This window comes from Hoplias malabaricus, chromosome 2, assembly GCF_029633855.1.
Source record: "Hoplias malabaricus isolate fHopMal1 chromosome 2, fHopMal1.hap1, whole genome shotgun sequence".
Lineage (NCBI taxonomy): Eukaryota > Metazoa > Chordata > Actinopteri > Characiformes > Erythrinidae > Hoplias > Hoplias malabaricus.
This window is the reverse complement of record NC_089801.1, coordinates 36,810,091-36,828,398: the sequence shown is the minus strand read 5'-3', so window position 1 is coordinate 36,828,398 and position 18,308 is coordinate 36,810,091. Positions and strand designations below refer to the sequence as shown.

Below are 18,308 nucleotides of genomic sequence, written 5' to 3'. Positions count from 1 at the left end.
ATAATTATTTAGGAGTGGAGGAAGAACAAAGGGCGCAGGTGTTTCTTTGATGAAACTCATAGGTGGTACTTAGAGGTTCTTGTTTGATTACACACAGCATGTTTTCAGCGCCATTACATGCCTGACCAATTGAGCTCAGTGAGCTGGAACAAAATGCCTAGGAAATTCAAACAGTGTACATATTGTATAGTGTGTTTATTAGATGGTTCAAAATTAATAGTTTCATCATGTAATTTTTAATGCCAAACAAGATTTCTAGTACAAAAAAATGCTTTCTATCCACAGTTCCAAACTTTTTGCTCTGTTCCAAATTTTAGCCTGGCTATCCAGTGTTTTATAAATTTCCCCCACACCTTAAATGAAAACAAACACATATCCTTTGTGTTCTAGGAAATATTTGAAATAAACTAATCTCTTACAATGTGAACAAAGTGTAAACATAGTATTTCTCTATCTGTTTATTTGAATAGGAATTGCTGCAAGACAAAATACACAAATAAAAAAGGGTTTTCAATATTTTATTAGTAACAGTAAATTTTGTACAAAAGTATTGTATGTTTGTCTAATATTTTTCACTCTTAAAGGAATTCAATGTAAGAATTTTGTTTTGTTTTGTATCCTGAGCACCCCCTACCTGCTGCTGAGTGTAATTCATGTTTACAGTACTGTTGTGAAATCAAGTCTCACATCTCTGTCTGTCTCTCTCTCTTTTGCTCACTAATACACACTTTCACTGTCTCTCTCACACAAACATACAGGCACAACTCTGTTGACACAACTTTGGTGTTACTCTAGCCATTATAACCACAGCAACTAACAGAAAAGCACTTATTACCAGAATCAATGTCCAACAGTTAAAAAACTGTGCTGATCCAACTAAAGTTAGCAGGCGCATAGCACTATATCGTATATCAAATTCTCAAAATATAACACTGTCCTCAACAAAGCTTTGGTTCCACTGACAAACTATTTCATCCACACAGCCAGCCACAGAAAAGCATATATTACTAGAATCTATGTCTAACATGAAAAAGTAAGCTAAACCAGCCAAAGTTAGCAGCCTCAAACCCTGGCTCACTGAACAATAACACTCAAAACCTGATTATAACACTTTTGTTAACAAAACTTATCACTAACACTGTAATACATGAGGAACATTACGATGCAAGCTACTTATTACTCCAACTTGTATCCTCAAGTCTGTTTCAGCTCATTCCATACCGGGAATACAGAGCTAGATTCTTCTTGTAGCTAGGTAACCACGCATGGGATTTGTGCTGTAAAACATTATGCATTTCTTGCGAGAGCCTTCCTCCATGTGATTCAGAAATTGCTTAGTCGAATAAACCAGCACTGGACCCAGCATAGCAGCCACAGAGGCTCTATTGTCCCTATTACAGCTCCGTGGATCATCACAAACATTTAGAAGAAATTATAAGGCAGAAATACTACATAGTGTTCCTTTAACAGCTTTGGTAACTGTCAAGGTAATATTTGGTCATTTTTTTCTTTCTTTCTTTCTGTATTACCTGACAAATGACTAAAAATATTTTGTGTTTATATACTCATATTCTTTATAGCACGTTGTTTACATTCAGGAAAACTCAGCTAGTTGCTACAGTATAAAAAGTATTCCGAATACTTTACTCACACCGAGTAATCTAACGGAATATATTACAAATTACATATTAAGGCATGTAATTTGAATTCTGTTGTGGAATACATTTTAAAAGTAAACATCCCATCCGAATATTACGTAGTAAATACAGTTTGATATAGTATGTATTCTTGCTCTTTCTTGGTGATGACCATCCTGTAGATGGTTCCAGCAGAACCCAAAAAGAACACAACATTTTGGACCTTCCAAATATGGAGATAACAGGAGTTTACCAAGCCCCAGTGTCAGTAAAAAAGTAATAAACAGAGGGGCTCCATCAGACATGCAAGGTTACCTCTCTCTGCTCAAGTCAGAGAAATTAAAAAAGAGCCCTCTAAATGATGAAAATCATGAAAATAGATATTTTTTTCCCTGCCCCATTGGCTGGTAATATTGATCTACTGTTGCTGTTTTACTGATAATTTAGGTAAGAACACACTCTAAATTTGGGGACATGCTAACTGCATGAACGTAAGAAGAGTGAAACTGATATTAAAAAAACAAACAAAGAAACAAACAAACAAAAAAAAAACACCTAAATAACGGAGAACAAAAACTTATAAAAAGTTAAAATTTAGCCAAATAAAAACAAAAGCAATTATTTTTCTCCCAGAAAGAGCTTTTGAACCTAAACAAACTAGAAAGAACTGCAGTTCCACACAATCGTAGACGGGGCCTTTAATAAGGCCTGGAATCAAAATGTTTAAAAAATGCATTTCATCCCGTGTTCTCCCCATATTCGCATGGGTTTCCTGTGAGTGCTCTGGATTCCTCCCACTGTCAAAAAACACACAATGGTAGGTGGATTTGCTACATAAAATTGTCCAAGGGTGTGAGAGTGTACATTGAATATTGAAAATGTGTGGCACATTATGAAGCACAAAATACGACAACAGAGAATCCGGACTGTTGAGCAACTGAAGTTGTACGTCAAGCAAGAATGGTAAAGAATTCCACCTACAAGCATCAACAATTAGTGTCCTCAGTTCCCAAATGCTGGTAAACATGCCCCTGTCCCAACTTTTTTGGAAAGTTGCAAAGTTTGCAGGCCTCAAATTGAAAAAATGAGTGAATATTTGCAAAAAAAAAAAAAAACAAAAACAATAAAATGTATCCTTTTGGACATTAAATATCTTGCCTTTGAAGTGTATTCAGTTGAATATAGTTTGAAAAGGATTTGCAAATCAATGTATTTTGTTTTTATTTATGTTTTGCACAACGTCCCAACTTCATTGGAATTGGGGTTGTAAATACATTGTGCCATAATGACAGACTTAACTGACGATACTAACTGATGATTTAGAGAAGAGGGCTTAGGACTGAAAGTTCGTTGGTTGAATTCCCAAAACCGGTGGGATAATTGAGGGTGGTGGGAGTGAAGGAACAGCACTGTCCTCCTCCCTCAATCCACAGCTGAGGTGACCCTGAGCAAGGCATCGAACCCGCAACTGCAGCCCAGGCACCGGGGATGGCTGCCCACCACTCTAGAGCTTCTACCAAGTGTATGTGTGTGTTCACTGCCACAGATAGGTTAAATGTGGAAGACAAATTACACACATATTATTTCTATTAGTAGTATGATCAGAAATTCATGGGTCACCATTGTTCCTCCCAAGGTTTCTTCAGGAAGGTTCCGCCCCTTGAGGGAGTTTTTCCTTGCCACAGTCGCATTCGGGCTTTCTGATCGACATTATCTGTTCTGATATCATTTCTGTAAAGCTGCTTTTTGACAACTTTGGTTATAATAAAGCTCTGTATACATTTTGTTTGATTGATTAACTATTATCTGGAGCTTCTGCTGGAACAGGTCTTTGAATATTTCTTTAACTCTAGAGTCAAACATTCTAAATATCACCAGACTTTTAACTTGGGATCTTCTTTCTGAAGAACCGCTTCAACACTCCTCCAGACTCTCTTTCTTGAGGGTCTTTTCCTGATGATGTTCCTTGATTCTCTGTCTCTGTAATTGTCTTCAAGGCTTCCTGATAAACCTCCTTTCTAAGTAAATGAGTTTCATGTAGCTCTGAAAGTGTCCATCTCAGTTTCTCCAGCTCCATGTTCTTCTCCTCCATCTGTCTGCTGAATTCCTCCTGCATCTTTGTCTTTGAAGCCAAAATGTTCCTGTGGAGTTCAGGCAGCAGGATTTTCATTAACTTTCTCTCTGCTTCTCCTTCATACGTCTCCATGATCTCCTCCATCTCCCGTCTGTGTCTCTCCTCCATCTCACACCTGTCCCTCTCTCTCTTCTCTTTCAGTCTCTTCACCTTTTCTTCCATTTCTGTCCTTCGCTCTAACTCTCTCTCCAGCTCTTGTTCCAGTCCTCTCCTTTTCTCTTCATCCCTCTCTTCTTTCATTCTTCTCTCTAGGTCAGTTGTTCGGTCATAAAGTTGTTTTATCCCTCCTTCGTGCTCTTGAACTGCTCCCTCTATCCTTCTCAGAGAGTTCTGCAGCTCCTTTTCTATTCTTGCCCTAGTTTCTTTCTCATCCTTCACCCGCCTTTCTTCCATTTGTTTCATGATCTTTGTCTCCATTGCTCTGATCTGAGCTTCTGTCTCCAGGTAGGTCTCACTGCTGTAGAACTTCTCTCTGTTTCCTTCCACCATCTTCTCGATCTTCTCCAGCAGCTCTGAGACCTGAGACCCCTCTCCACTCTCCTTAATGTTGAGACAGTGAAACCTGTTCCCACATTTCTCCACAAGGCTCTGGACCTCCTGGTTTCCTGACTGGACAAACTCTTCAATCTTCTTCTCTGGGTCTTCATCAGTGACAGTGAAGAGGATCATGGTGTTCCTCCAGCATCTCTCTCCAAACATCTCCTCCATTTTCTGCAGCATGTCTCTCTCCTCTCCTGAGGTCTGCTTCACTGGTATGACTAGGAGGAAGGCATGTGGTCCTGGGGCCGACAGACGGACACAGAGTCCCACCTCTTGTCTCAGCTCGTCCAGAGAGAGTCCAGGACTGAAATAGTCAGGAGTGTCCACCACAGTCACCTGCCTCCCAGCCACCTGGCCCTGTCTGCTCTCACTCTGCTGCCTCACTGTAGACGCTCCAGCCCTGCTCCTCTCCTCTCGACCCAGGAGACTGTTTCCTGCTGCACTCTTCCCACTTCCAGTCCTCCCCAGCAGAACCAGCCTCAGCTCTGATACACCAACAGACTCTGGAAGAGACTCTCCACTCACTGCAGATCAACAAGAATGAAGGGGTTCATTTATTACTGAGCGTGAGAGAATGGTCTGTCTAGAGAAATATTGCAATTATTTACTTTTTGCAGAATGTCCAACATTGTTTATCATCCTTAGTGGAGCTGCTGGGTCTGGAGTCTCTTCACTGACTGAGAAACCAGAATGAACACATTTTTAAAGTTTGTGAATAGTTGCCATGTAAATAATCTAGAAATATATATGAATTTTTACACAATGCATGGAAATTCATGAAATTCTTTTTGGAAATCAAGGATTCTGTGTCTGGGCTAAATAATGGAGACACCAATCTGGCTGTTCATAAGCCAGCATCCAAAATAATATTTTTAATTTTTAACACCTTTTGCCTCATGTCCCAACTTTTTTGGTAATAGGGTTGCATTCTGAAAAATCTACTTATTGTACAAATATTTAAAGTGACCTGGTCAGTTACTTACAGCTTGGATGTCTCCCCTTCTTGCTGTTTCTCCTCCTGACTGGACCTGATGATGGAGGATGTGTTCTTTCCTGCAGCTGCTTGTTTCTCTCCTCTAGAAGTCTCTCTTTCTCTTTAACCTGCTCCTCTCTCTCCATTAGCTGTGTGTGTATCTCACTTACAATCCTCTCCTTCTCTTCAAGCTGTTTGTCTTTTTCACTCACTTCAGTTTTCTGTTCTTCCAGTTGGATCTTCATCTTCTGGAGTGTGCTGCTCTTTTCCTGCAGCTCCTTTCTCTGTGTCTCCAGTTGATTTTTACAGCTGTCCACCTCTTTCACTGTGTCCTCCAGTAGAGACTCTTTCTCTCTCAGCAGTTTCCTCACATTCTCCAGCTCTGTGTCTTTCTCCTTAAACTGTTCACTAACACCTTCAAGTCTTTCATTTGTCTCCTTTAATAACGCGTCTCTTTTATAAATCATCTCTAAATGTTCTTTTATAACTATGTCTTTCTCCTGAAGTCTTTTCTCCATCTCTTCCATTTGTATTCTATGATTCTGCTCTAATTCACTTCTGGTTTGTCTCAGTTCATCTCTGACCTCCGTGAGAAGTCTGTCTTTCTCCTGAAGCTGTGTCTCTCTCTCCATTAGCTGTGTGTCTCGTTCTGTTATAATGTTCTGTTTCTCTTCCAGTTGTTTGGCCTTATTCTCTAAATCTGTAAAATGAGTTTTACATTTTAGATCATAATTAAACAGGTTTTTTAATTCTCCACACTGAGAAACACAATCATGTGTGTGAGTGTGTGTCACCCTGTGAAGGACTGCTGCCCCCACCATCTTGAGTTCCGGGCCCACTGCGACCCTGAACTGGATAAGGGTTACAGACAATGAATGAACGAATGAATAAAGGCTGAGACTTTTTAAAGTATAACACTCACCAGTCATATGTGAAGAAACAACACTTTTCAGAGTTTCATTTTGAATTTGTAGATCAAATATCTTTTGTGCTGAAATGATAAAGACAGAGCATTAATTTAATCACACAGATATTGTATATGAATATTGAGCAGGAGTCAGAACAATATCTCCCTTAAAGCTGGATCTATACTCCACAAACACAACACATCTGAAAAGAACAACAGAGAACCTTTCCTCAAAAATACTATTCACATCTGGAATAATGCACATCTGCATATTAAACATACTCCACTCACTTCTCTGTTTTCTCCCACATGATGCATAAATACAGTACTGTGCAAAAGTCTTAGCCACATAAGACAATTATATATATTTAAACTAAAGCCTTCTCAGTAACTGTGGTGCTTGTATAAAGATTTATATAATCACAGTAAATGCAAATAATAATATAAAACAAATGAGAAATAAGATATTTTTTCTATAAATTAGTGGGTGTGAGTGAGCTTGAAAAACACTGTTTTGTTTAGATTCTCCTTGATTGCATGAATTTGTTATTTATTAACCACTAAAACTAGGTAATGGATGATAACCTCAAATATTACGGACTGCCACGAGGAGAGATTTGGAAAAAGTTAAACCAACACATTCACCCCAGAATATCACACTTACTGGAATAATGTTAGTTGGTTTTATTTTAATGTTGGGTGTTATTTGTTGTTTAGCAAATAAACACTTACTGCTCAGATAAATAACTTTTTAAATCTCATGAGTTCTGGTGCATAAAACCTGGTGCACAGTACTGCACATACTGCAGGGAAATGTAGGGTTAATGAGGAACTATATTACCCCACTCACACTGAAGCACTGCTCCCCTGCTTTGATCAAAATACCACAAGGATCAAACCCCACATCAGGTCTCTCCCCTGTCTAAACTGCCCAGATCAGAACAGCTGGTTTCAGTGCCTGTTTCTTTAAATTATAATGAACCACAGGCAGCTCAGACACAGTGAAACAGCAGCATGAAGTTCAGCACACAGGAGCTCTGCTCAGTTCTCTTGTTTTTCTTATTGTGCTTTTATTTTATCATGTCTCCACTCGAGTCATGTCTGTTTTACACGGTCGAAGCCCACCTTTGCTTGTAGGACTCTGTGACTGGAGATGTTCAGGGAGTAAGGGTGGTATAATTCTACAGTGGCTGCTCTCTATAAAGCAGAACAAAATCAGAACTGCTCTTTTTATCACAATCCTAGCATGAACCAAGATGAAGATGTTGCTCTATTCCTGTTCCATAGGTAGGAAAATTTGACTTATTTTTGCTGTAGATTAAACTGAATCTGAGAGAGCGCTAAATGAATAAAAATATACACAGACCGAAACTAAACAACTCAAGTAACAAATGTTAAATCTCTGCGATGCTCAAACAACACTGTTTTTTCCCCCTCAAACATACATTCCACCTTAAAAGATGCAGAGTTTCTGAATGTAAACAAACCAGAGAATAGTGTTTCCCACAGTTATAGGGGTTGCCTTTACTTTTATTGCATAAGCCCCCTTGGACATTTTACTTAACTAAGGGAAAAATGTAAGGGCTTTACTGCAGTAACTGAGGTTTTGTGGCTGTAAAGGGCTACTGTTCCCATGACAATGACGCCTCAGAATAAAAGGCGTTCACTGAATCAGTTTGAGTTGTCTTAATGGCTTTTAAACTAAACAAAACCAAAGACAACCTACCTGGTCCAAGGTGAAGAAATGTGTATTATTTAAAAAATATGGAAAAAAAAGGTAGTATGGTGACACTGTGTGCAGTGTCTGGGGTTATACTGAAAGACAATCTGTCTCCTAATAACTGCTCATCGCTCAAAGAGTCAAGAGGATTATTTCTATCTAGGGCTTAGCTGTTTTGACTCGCTTTCTTCTCCGTTCTCATTTACTCCGTTTTTTTCCCTCTGTGCTTGTTGTGTCTATTTCACTGCATTTAACCTCATCTTTGCTCTCTCATATAAACTCTGGTCCAGTGACGTGATTGGAGAGACTCAATGAGGGGGCAGGGCAATCCAAAGTCTTTGCACTTGTATCAGAATGCCCCTATCACAATACTCACACACTAAGTGTTCCTCAACAAAAGTGCTCACAAGTGCCCCCTATGTGCACTTTACACATTCCTCCCGTAAATCTGAAGCAGATGTACACTTTCGTGAAAGGATTTACCCATGTTCCACTGCTGGCCTGTGACGTTCCTCAAAGAATCTAATAACAAGACACTTCAAATGGAGAAACATTAACTGTAACTAGAATCTGGTAGCTTTATTTATTTGTGACTAATACTTAAATTTGTTTGATGATCTGAAACATTTAGGAGTGACAAACATGCAAAAAAAAAAATCATGAAGGGACACCACTGTATAAAGACACTGAACTGTTCTACATAGAAAAATATGTTGAACTACCTGTGACTTTATTTTGTATTTCTTTTATAACTCACCCATCCACAGAGCAGATTCGTCCATTTTCTTTCTATGCTCTTCTGTCCATTTTCTGTTGCTCTGCAGAAGTGAATATACACTGTGAATGTTCGTGTATGAAATATTCATGTGATATGAGCAATAACTGAGTCTCTGTTTAAATTGCTGTTGATGTTTGGGTCTGAGAGGTGGGTCTGCCTCACAGAGATTACAGTTCAGACTCTTAAAAGGGTGTCACTCATTTAAACCAAGACTGCTTTGAAAAACTGCATCGTTTATACAACAGGAAATATGTAGCACAGACAAGAATTTAACATGATCTAATGCAGATGAAAAAACTCAAATAGAGTCAGAACAGGGTCAAAATCCCAGTCAAACTAAATCAAAGTCAAAGCAGTGTCTAATTAGAGCACACAGTATAGAAGCTGTGCTGTGGTCAATGTCTCAATCAATAGTTTAAAGGAGCATTCCGTAATACTAAAGACTACATTATTCACAACATGGCAGCATGGTGGCACAGCAGATTTCCTCTGGGCACTCCGGTTTCCTGCCATGGTCTAAAAACATCAATGGTAGGTGGATTGTTGACTCAAAAGTGTCCATAGGTGTGAGAGTGTGTCGCCCTGTGAAGGACTGGCACCCCCTCCAGGATGTGTTCCTGCCTTACGCCCAGTGATTCTGGGGCGCAACAACCGCAACCCTGAACTTGACAAGCAGTTACAGACAATGAATGAATGAATGAACGAACATGAAGAGAACTATCTGTCCTCCTCCCCAGACACAAAGCTCAACCGGGTCACCAGTTTGAGGAAAACTAAGCATACATGAACAAATATGAGTTTAAGAACATTGGAACTAATTAGCTTAAAAAAAGTGCCCATAATAAACATAGTTACACAGAAAAGTTTATATCACTTAAACATTTACAAAATGCAAAAACGTTTCATGAGCGGCTGACATTTTTCCTGCATTTACAAGATTTTACTTCCCATTACCACATAAAGGAATACCACTACGAAATACCCTGCAAATTCATGTCATTTCTTTTTCGGACGAACTCGCTACACCTGGCTCACGAGATCGTGACATCGACTCGACTGCTTCACAATGTGAGCTCCCTACTCTGCTTTGGGTTTGTTTCTGCTGATCCACTGCCTTATGTTAGGAGCTGCGTTTAGCTGTTTTCCCCACCGCTCCAAGGTATGCAGCCCATCGGCTCCCGTGCAGCCTCTGTTTCTCCTGTGCCCCACCTCTGACGTGTGGACCCAAGCCTCCCATTTCCCTTTTCTTCAGCTTAACATCAACAGTACTACCTCATGTTTGGGGCCGTGATCAACTGTTGTCGTGCCTGCTTCCTGCTATCAGCTCTGTGGCACATTCCGGTCAGTCCCACACAGAATACACATGCTGCCTCTCCTGCTTCTCCTCCCAATGCATCCATCCTCCTTAGTGAACCCCTAGCTCTGCCTCCTTCACCGGCACATGACTTCAAGCTTTGCCTTACCTCTATTCTCCATTAAATTTCTATGGGACTTGTTTGGAGATGCAATAAAGCATTGTCATGCCAGCTTCCCCACTGCTTTGAGTCTGTGTCTGAGCTGGAAGGCATTAGTCTCAATGCTGTATTGTCTTTGCTGTCTTGCAATTCAGTGCCTTACGAGGCTGCATTTGAAACGTTAGTTATATGAATGTTATTACCTTAGTTGCATTAGAAACAGGCTTGAAATATGCAATATTTCTGAACATTAACAGTGCATTATTTCGCCAAGTTGATTGCACTTTTGAAAATATTGGAACAGAAATCAGGCAGCACGTTCAAGCATTCATTCTCACACGATTCAGCACATTTTCCCCTTAGAATATTGCCTTGATAGTATTGTGCTCATTTAGATGCAGCCCCTCTTCCCTCATCTCACCCCCTCTCCTTGGGGCCACTGCCACTCTCTGCCTCAAACTTTCCAGCTCACACCCCCTCCGCAGGTGCTGCTGCTGTGCACTCCAGACACCCAAAACCACCCCTTTCCTGGACGTCTTCCTCATTTTCAATTCACTCTCACACACTGGCTGTCCTCCGGCACCTGCCTTTTGCCATCTAGGCATCTCTGTCATCCTTGAGATGACTTTTGGAGCTCAGTCATGCAGTTTATTAAAGGCAGTTCGTTCACAGGATTCACTAATCTCCTTTTTCACCTTGTTCACCTTGAAAACTTGCCTAAAAATATAAGTTCATCTCCCTGTTTCAGCCATATACAAATTTGCAATTTGCTAAATTTAAAACACACAAACACTAATTACATGTTTCATTGGTGCCTATACTGCTGCAGATACACCACCTTAGCCTGTTTTCTTAGTCTATTATGCCACACCCTGGTCATATTATACAGTAAATATATAATTTATGAAAAGAGAAATGAAAACTAGCTCTACTATTGCAGCAGCTGAGGATCACAGAGGATCACTCTGATCAGCATTTACATTGTAGTCACACTTAAGTCAAACTCAATGAAAGAGTAATGACTATCCAACAATAAAGTACATTCATATAAACATTCTGAACCACATGCCCTGCACTTTTTTTTATACACTCTAATGTTTATATGCATAGATGATATTATCAGATTGCAATAACAAATTAGATGATAATGTGCTCACCTGAGCAATGATGATTTTACTAACTAAAGGGACAGATTAAAGAAAAAATAAGGATGTTAAAATACAGAAAGTATATAACACACACCGTTTCACCTGTGTGTTCTGTTTCACATTAAATTGCATAGGCACTGTATAGAACTGTAGCTGGAATTTATGTTTTAAATATTTTCATAGATATACTCTTAAATAATTAACAGTAACAATAATAACTTTAAATAATTATAATATTATACTGATTCTGCAGTGTTTCTACTTTGAGAGATAAAAGCGCACTAAAACCTCAGCTCCAGACTAAAGAGCTCAGAGTGTGAAATATTGTGTGTAGTTTGAGACGTGCTGCTCTGGAGCTCAATACATTCAACAATGTATTGTACTACAACAATCTGCTTCTTCATAAAGAATCAACACAGCAGCATCAGAGCAGACATTTCTCTTCCACTCAGTTACACTCACCTCTGCCCAGCTGTGGAAGAGAATAATATAAGTTGAAAAATTAATGAAATGTTTCATAACTATTACATTTAAATTAGTGTAAAGTAATCATCAACAGCTTTAAAATGAACAAATGAAGGAATAAAAAGAAATCCTCTAATGAAAACTGCAGATTCATTAATCATATTTGTGAACGCATTGTCTGTGTTCTCTCTCTCTCTCTCTCACACACACACATATATATATATATATATATATATATATATATATATATATATATATATATATATATATATATATATATATATATATATATATATATATATATATATATATGTTCTCTTGATTACTAACCACAGCCTAATGGATAGAGAAGCAAGCTTAGTACAAGATTGTTGCCTTTTCAATCCCCAGGACTTGCAAGTGCAAGAACATCTTGCAAAAGGTTTGTGTGTGTGTGTGTTTGTGTGTGTGTGTGTGTTTCACAGCTTGTATCTGTGGTGTCTTTTTTCCCCATCAGTACTTCACTGTCTCTAGGTTCCTGCGGTGCAGTGGGATCATGCAGCAGTGCATAGTGGGAAGAAAGGTGGGTGATGGAAGTTAAAAGCTCTCATTTCAAGCTTTGTTTAAAACATGAGCAACTGATTAAACTGGATTTAAAGTGGGAGCTTGACTTGGATTAAAACTCTCCTATGACTTTATAAACTACATCCAATAGTAGAAACAAATTCACTTACATATGAAGATACCTAAATCATCAAAGACAAACAAAGATAAAAAGATGAAAAGTTAGAGAGAAATGTTGACTGTACACAATATATAAACACTATAGACAATGTATTATTTGTAAAGTGTGAGAAAGTCCTGTCTCTCTTATTTACTGCAGCTCCGTCCGTTAGACTTTCAGTTCAGACCTGGGGTCATCCACTTTGTAAATAAATGAAGGTTTAGAGCTCAGCTGCTGTTTTATCCTCTTTTATTAAACATTTACAGGATATTGATATCGTGAGGAATACTGGGATGATGATGACGTAGCACCTCAAATATTTCATCATCCCCATAAGCAAAGTGATATCGCTCCCAAAAAAAAAAACACGGCAAATTTCTGTGATGTCTTTTTCTCATCAGTAAATTTCACTGTCCCTACGTTGCTGCAGTGCAGTGAGATTATGCAGCAGTGCGTTGTGGGAAGGAAGGTGGGAGATTGAAATTAAAAGCTCTCATTTCAAACTTTGTTTAAAAAATGAGCAACTGATAAAACTGGGTTTTATGTGAGAGCTTGACTTGGATTAAAACTCTCCTCTGACTTTATAAACTACACAAACTACATCCAGTACTTTCAGTAGAAATAGAAAACATTTACTTACTGGCCAAACTCCCTGAACATTAAAGAGGAACAGAGATAAAAGATGAAATGTTAGACAGAAATGTTGACTGCACACAATATACACCTGCACCTGCCTAATTTCTTTAAATACTTATTGCACACTTTCTGTAAATCCTATAAACTTCATTCCCCTTCTCAAATATCACTGGGTTCGTCTGCTATATGATATATTAAACTGAAATTGCTGATCCGAACAACCAATGATTTATAAAGTAAAATCCTTAAAATTATCAGGGCTGCCCAAACGTTTTCATACCACTGTATAAACACTATAGAAAATGTATTATTTGTAAAGGGTGAGAAAGTCCTGACTCACTTTGGATACATTCACACAGCAGGTAAATGTGGCCCAAATCTGATTTGTTTGTTCACATACGACACACATTTCGTTTGTGTGGCTGTAAGATGTCGGTCTTTTGTTTGCAAAACACTGCAAATTTGTGCTTGAAATGTTTTAATATTCTTTGAAATCTTTAATTGATATTCTGTTGTTAACATAGAGCTTATATGGGATGACAGTGCTGCACACTAAAATACAAGTCTGATTACTTTCCGTTATTTCAAAAATTAAACAGACTAACATATTTTTCTGGTCAGTGAGCCTGAAGCATCATACTTTTACACATGCTGGTCAGTGTAGGAGCATGATCGGTTCAGACTGATGTCAGATTTAGGTCATTATATAGACAGTGTGAATAGCAGAACAAAAGACATCAGATTTGGGCCACTTTTATCTGCTGTGTGAGGGTAGCCTAATTTACTGCAACTCAGTTAGATCAATATTTATTGTCAGTTAGACTTTTAGTTCTGATGAATTGGCATCATCCACATCACTGTAAATAAATGAAGGTTTAAAGCACAGCTGCTGTTTTACCCTCTTAAACATTTACAGGATGTTTCTTGATGTAATGAGGAAGAATGTAATGATGATGTAATGACAGACATTGTAATGTTGATATTGATGACGTAATGAGTACAACTAATGATAATGTAATAAGAGTAACTGCAATGATGTATTGATGATGCAAAATATCAAATATTGCCTACACAAACTACATCCAGTACTTTCACTAGAAAATATTCACTTACATATGAAGATACCTAAAACATCAAAGAGAAAGAAAGATAAAAAGATGAAATGTTAGAGAGAAATGTGGACTGTACACAATATATAAACACTATAGACAATGTATTATTTGTAAAGTGTGAGAAAGTCCTGTCTCTCTTATTTACTGCAGCTCCATCCTTTAGACTTTCAGTTAATTTTTAATAAAGTAATAAACTGCATTTAAACTGTGTTTGAGAACTAAGAAAATGTGGACATTGGTGAATTTAAAGTGAAGGAAATTGATTCTTGAGGGTGCGTTTACATTAATTGAAACAGGGAAATGGTTTCATTAAATTAAAGAGGAAGGTTTTCACATCTAAGGACAATTTTTTAACAATGGAATTTATATCTGAGATGAGCTAATGCTAAAGCTAACTCTGGCTGCTCAGAGAAATTAGATGCTGCTCAGAGAAATTAGATTAGATACTAGATGCTGAGGAGGTGCAGGTGCATTTTGAGAAAGAATTCCTTATTCTGTGATGGGAGACTTTATCAGGTGAATATTCCCTGAAAGGACTGAGGTCACTGTCTGATTTCTGGATTAAACTGTAATAGATGTGATACGTTTATAAACACAGCAGACACTGTGATCAGTGTGAGGAAGGAGGAGTGATTTACTCACCACAGGATCTGTGTAAAAGAAAAGAACAGAGCAGAGTGTGAGATAAAACCCAATGAGAAAACCATTTACAAACACTACTTGACAAACAGTCTTTAACACTTCATCTTCCTCATCAGAAATCTCCTTTATTCATCTGTGCTGGAGTTTCTCATCTTTCACTGCTGCTGTTTTCTAAACTGCTAGGATTTATAAACAAATGTACAGGTGCTGGTCATAAAATTAGAATATCATGAAAAAGTTGATTGATTTCTGTAATTCCATTCAGAAAGTGAAACTTGTATATTATACTCATTCATTAAACACAGACTGATATATTTCAAGTGTTTATTAATTTATTAATTTGATGATTTTAACTGACAACTAATGAAAACCCCAAATTCATCTCAGAAAATTAGAATATTACTTAAGACAAATATAAAAAAATGGATTTTTAGAAATGCTGGCCAACTGAAAAGGTTAAGGTCAGGTGAGTTTGCTGGCCAATTAAGAACATGGATACCATGGTCTTTAAATCAGGTACTGGTAGCTTTGGCACTGTGTGCAGGTGACAAGTCCTGTTGGAAAATGAAATCTGCATCTCCATTGGTCAGCAGCAGAAAGCATGAAGTCCTTTAAAACTTCCTGGTAGATGGCTGCTTTCACCTTGGACTTCAGAAAACACAGTGGACCAACACCAGCAGATGACATGGCACCACAATCCATCAACCTCAAGCAACGTGGATTCTGTGCCTCTCCTCTCTTCCTCCAGACTCTGGGGCCTTGATTTCAAAAGGAAATGCAAAATTTATATTCATCAGAGAACATAACTTTGTACCAATCAGCAGCAGTCCAGTCTTTCTTGGAAGCGAGATGCTTCTGAGCCGTTCAAGAGTGGCTCGACAAAAGGAATGCGACGTTAAAACACACGTCTTGCATACATCTGTGCGTGGTGGTTCTTGAAGCACTGACTCCAGCTGCAGTCCAGTCTTTGTGAATCTCGCCCACATTTTTGAATGGGTTTTGTTTCAAAATCCTCTCCAGGGTGTGGTTGTCCCTATCGCTTGTACATTTTTTTCTACCTCTTTTCCTTCCCTTTGCCTCTCTATTAATGTGCTTCTTTAGCAATTACCTTTTGTCTCTTGCCCTGCTTGTGTAAGGTGTCAATGGTCGTCTTTTGGACAATTGTCAAGTCAGCAGTCTTCCCCATGATTGTGGAGCCTACAGAACTAGACTGAGAGACCATTTAAAGGCCTTTGCAGGTGTTTTGAGTTAATTAGCTGATTAGTGTGGGGCACCAGGTGTCTGCAATCTTGCAATCTTGAATCTTTTCACAATATTCAAATTTTCTGAGATATTTAATTTGGGGTTTTCATTAGTTGTCAGTTATAATCATCAAATTAAAAGAAATAAACACTTGAAATATATCAGTCTGTGTGTAATGAATGAGTATAATATACAAGTTTCACTTTCTGAATGTGATTACTGAAATAAATCAACTTTTTCATGATATTCTAATTGTATGACCAGCATCTGTATATACAGAACAGGTATATACAGGTTGAGTTTATACAGAGATACTTACCCATTCCTATTGTACACTCCTCTGTTGTCTCTCCATCAATGACCTGACACAGGTAATGTCCTGTATCTGACCATGTGCAGTTTCTGATCTGTAAGGAGATGTTTCCTTTCTGCAGCTCCTGAGTGAACAGACTCACTCTGCCCTCGTAGCCCTGTCCCACTGTTACCTGTCTGTTAACATAGAGACAAACACACTTTGTCTCCTTAAACCACCTGATCTCCAAGTCAACAGCACTGACTTTAGGAGACAGGTGACAGGAGAGAGTGACAGGAGAGCTAGATGTATATTCATCACCATCGGGTCCAACGAGTTTAAACTCTGTGAATGAAAACACACACGACAATCCTCACAGTTAAACCTGTTACAGTAAACTATCATGAATCAATATTAAATATTGATCAATATCTGGCTCACTGTTGATTGCAGTCGCCATTTTCTTTCTTTATTTCCTCCTACAGATTCAGGCTAATGACCTCCTAGAGAGAGAGAGAGAAATGGCAAGACATTTTATCCTAAAATAGATACATCCTAGGCTATCCTTGTCCTAAATAAAACAGTGATACATGTCCTAATTCTAACTCTTTACACTAGTAAAAACTCAAATTCAAGATGTCTGTAACATAGCTTTTACTAGTAGAAACTCTAATTTTTGAAAATCAAATACAAATGTATCTACAAACTAGTAAGAATAAAGGCCATAATGGAATATATATATATATATATATATATATATATATATATCAAATTATTGCTAGTTCTGTTCTGTTGCAGTTGTTACTACCGTGTTTCCCCGAATGTAAGACAGTGTCTTACATTCTTTTTACCCCCGAAAGTCCCACTATGTCTTACTTTCGGGGTATGTCTTATATTGGTAAAAAATGTCGATTTTTGTTTTAACCATAAAATTAACATTTATTAACAACCTGAACAGTATGGTATTCACCATAAAACAGTTTTATAAAAGCAAGTGCCAAGAATGTCTTGTTACAACCGTATCATGACGGTATTTCCATGTATAACATGTAAAACAATGAAAAACGGTAAGAACGAACAGTTTGAATATGTTATACTGGAAGATAAAACAGATTTATTCCATGACAACCATGGCCATGCCAATCAGAGCGGCCACCAGCGGCTGCACGTGAGGGCACTGAGGCTGCGTGTTGGACCACGGACAACATTACTGCTGCTCCCGCGGCCGCCACATCCCTCCGCTCATTCCGCTCCAGATCCGTCCGCATCCCGCAGTTAATGCAGCAAAAGGTACCGGTACTATGGCTTATATTTTTCCAACGTACAGTTTACTATGTCTTACTTTCGGGGTACGTCTTACATTAGCCGACCCCCCTAAAACCCACACTGCGTCTTACTATCGGGGGTGTCTTACTATCGGGGAAACACGGTAGTAAAACGTAGTTACAGATATATATATATATATATATATATATATATATATATATATATATATATATATATATATATATACACACACACACATCTGTAACTACATTTTTACTAGTAACAACTGCAACAGAACAGAACTAGCAATAATTTTGAATATCAACTATTTAAGTTTTACTAGTCAAAACAGTTTTGCAGGTCCTTAGGGAGCTCAATATCATAGTTTTGGAGAGCATTCATTCTTGTTTTTACTAACACTGTGTGATCTTTATTCATTAAGGAAACATGTATTTGCATCTTATGCATATTTTTGTCAGGGCCATCGGCTTCTTCCACGGATGTCTAACAAAGAATTTGCTGCAGTGACATTCTGTCCCAATAGATAGAAATATGTGAACTTGACTTCCATATAGTGACTGAAACGTACACTTGTAGTTAAATTACTATGGCATTATGTCTTCATTTTCAAAATATTTTAAAAATTTGAACGTCTGATG

General features: G+C 38.1%; 1 pseudogene; it reads right to left on the bottom strand.

The window, feature by feature from the left end:
• Positions 1-510: 510 nt before the first annotated feature.
• Positions 511-16,843, bottom strand: LOC136676531 (golgin subfamily A member 6-like protein 22; annotated as a pseudogene).
• Between the last annotated feature and the right edge of the window lie 1,465 nt (positions 16,844-18,308).